This window comes from Paracoccidioides brasiliensis (assembly GCF_000150735.1).
Source record: "Paracoccidioides brasiliensis Pb18 unplaced genomic scaffold supercont2.28, whole genome shotgun sequence".
Taxonomy (NCBI): Eukaryota; Fungi; Ascomycota; class Eurotiomycetes; order Onygenales; family Ajellomycetaceae; genus Paracoccidioides; species Paracoccidioides brasiliensis.
In genome coordinates this window covers 1-3,510 of record NW_011371385.1, presented here as the reverse complement: position 1 = coordinate 3,510, position 3,510 = coordinate 1, and positions in this window count along the sequence as shown.

The following is a 3,510-nucleotide window of genomic DNA, read 5'->3' as shown; positions in this document are numbered from 1 at the left end:
TTATTAATCTAACTAATAAATAGTAATTAATTTATATAATTATAGAGTTTTATTTTAAAATAATATAATATTTAATAATTTTTTAATAAAAAATATCTTTAAAGTTTATAAATTTAATTTAGTCTCTCTATCATTTCAAATAAAATAAATAACTTAATATAGTATAAAATAAATTAAATTAAATTAAATTAATATAAAAAAATCTTAATAAAAGTTTCTATAAAAAATATTTTTTTAATTTTTATAAATTAAATTTTAAATATATTTAAAATTAAACTTTATTTTTTAGAGATAATTTTTATTTTTATTATAAATTTAATTAAAAACTTTTTTTTAATTTATTATTAAATAGAAAGATCATAATATAATCAATAAATAAGTAAATTATATAAATGAATAAATTACTTCTTATTATTTGTACAATGAGAATATCTTCAAAGTCTCAACTATAAAGAAAAACTAGCAAATTATATTATAAATTATTTTCTATATATTTAGAGTATATATAAACAGTATGCTCAATAATTTCATAGATATTACACTATGATTCTGCATATTTTTATGATTATAACTCAGCAGTCTCAATTACTCTCTGCTCTGATTCATCAATTTTTTATATATAATTTAAGTTTTTTTCAACTTTCAAAATACTTTTTTGAGCTATATATATATAGTTTCTTTCTTGCTTTCTTTTTTATTTAATATTTTGAGCTCTTAACTCTTTATTTTTAGCTTCTAAAATAGTAGCACTGTATATTATCATTTAATATCTTTTGATCAGCTAATTTAGAGTATGATTGATTGAACTGAGTGAGCTCTATATACAGTGTTTGATATATTCTTTAACTTCCTTAGTCTGCTACTTTAATTCACATATATTATACAATGTGACTATCACTCAGAAGATCTGAAAGCTATAAGAGATCTCTGAAAAGAGGAGAATATGTATCATAATATTAAGCTGTAAGAGAATCTGTTTAGAATTGTACAAAATCAGCTGAACAGCTTTAAATCTACTTTTAATATTGCTCTCAATCAGAGCCTGCATCTGAACTGCAGAATAAAGACTCAAAAACTTTTTCTTATCAATATAATTAATTTTAAACTGTATCTGATTTTCTATCTGCAATCTGTATATAGTTTTCAGAGATAAAAAGCAGCCAGCATTCAATAATTGAAGAAGATAAAAGAAATATGATGATATAGAGAGAACAATGATTTAATGCTCAGTGAAAAATTGATTAAATTCAGCTGAGATATGACTTTAATATCAGTCTAGAATCAATAGTCAATATCTGTTCTTTATATGAGATAGAGTCTTTTTATTAAACATTTTTTTTAGTTAATATAAACTCAGTTGATCAATGATTTAATTTTTCTCACTAATTTCAATTACTCAGTTGCATGATAGCTCTTCTGTCTCATATCAGCAGAATTGATGTATTTTTTCTTTGAGAATAATCATTATATGCAAGACTTAGTCAGTTGCATTGACTTCAGCAATAACAGTCACTCATTTTTGATCTTCAGACTGTACTTATAATATTAAAGTATAAGAGAATCTGCTCAGAATTGTATAAACTCATCTGAGTAGCTCTAAATCTACTTTTGATGCTGCTTTTAGTCAAAGTCTGTATCTGAACTGTAGAATAGAGACTCAGAAACTTCTTCTTATCAATATAATTGATCTCAAACTGTATCTGATTTTCTATCTGCTATCTATATGCAGTTTTCAGAGATGAGAAGCAGTCAATATTCAATGACTGAAGAAGATGAGAGAAATATGATAATATATAGAGAGCAATGATCTAATTTTCAGTGCAAAATTGATCAAATTCAGCTAAGATATGACTTCAGTGTCAGTTTAAAATCAATAGTTAATATCTGTTCTTTGTACAGAATAAAGTCTTCTTATTGAATAATTTTTTCAGTCAGTATAAGTTCAGCTAATCAGTGATTCAGTCATTCTCACTGACTTCAATCACTCAGTTATGTGGTAGTCTTTCTGTCTCAAATTAGCAGAATTGATGCATCTTTTCTTTGAAAATAATCATTATATGCAAGACTCAGTCAGTTGTATTAACTTCAGCAATAACAATCATTTATTCTCAATCTTCAAACTATACAAGTTTAAAATTCTCAACTCTTTCAGATTCAATCATCATTCTAATAGTCTCAATTACATTCATCTGAAACTCTATCTCATCAAAGTTAAAAATATCATTGTTCAGAATTTTATACTTCATAGTAGTGTTTTGTACAAGTTTAAATTACTCATAGATAATTTCAGAATTTTCACATATAGTTTGCTGATGATCATACTTGTATAAGAACTTGAATTTCAGCTCATTATAATGTTTGACAAATTTTCATACTTAGCATTCACTCACTATGAATGAGAAGTTAAATTCTCAACTGATAAGAAGAAGATTAATTATTTCTTATACAGCTATAATTCAGAAAGACTGATTTTACTTATTTATAATTAAAATTCATTAAACAAAAACTTCTTTCTCTGTAAGATTTAATTTTTAGTTTGTTAAAAAAGTGTCAACATGTACTGCACAATCATATATATCATGAGTTAAAGTTGTATAAAAGACTTCATATATCTTTACTGCAGCTTATACACTTGAAATTTAATTCTTTTTAAGTGCTTGAATGATTAAAAGCAGTCTTTCTTTGTAAGTAGAGATATTATTTCTTTGTATGATTAACATTTTTGATATAAAGCATTTCTCATTGTATGAAGAGTAAAAAGTAATTCACTCACTTATATGATTTACTCACTTATTAATTAAATTATTTAATTGATAAATTAAGTATTTTTTTTTTCTTTTATTATAATTTTATTGTTTAATCAATAATTTATTAGAATATATTTTGAATTTTTAATTATATTATAAAAACTATATCTATCAAAGTTCAAAGAATCTTTAAATTTTTTTATATATAATTTAAACTAGTTATATTTAAATTTCAATTATATTATAAAGAAAAATATTTTATTTATATTTTATTAATGAAAATTTCTATTATAATTTTATTTTATATCTAGTATATTGAGTACTTTTCTTTTTCTTTTTTCAAATCTTTATTTATTTATCAAGATATGGTTCTTTAATTATTTTTTTAATAAATAATTAGAATATAATTTTTTAAATTACTTTTTAAGTTCCAATTTTAATTTTTACTATTAAATCTACTTTTTTATTTTCTAGAATATCTACATAATTAGATATTCAAAGTAAGTAAATTTGAATATTTTTATTTTTTATTTTAATTCTTTTCACTATAAATTAATTTAAAATTTATTTAATTACTTTAAATTTCATATTTTTAAAGTTTTTTAAATAGTGTTTAACTATTTGAAAATATTTAAATATTATCAATATTTATATTTTAGAAGATTATTTTATAAGCTATTATAAAATCTTTTTAAATTATAAATAATTTAATATTAAAAACTCCTTATACCCTTTTTTTAGATTTTATAAAAATATCTTATAT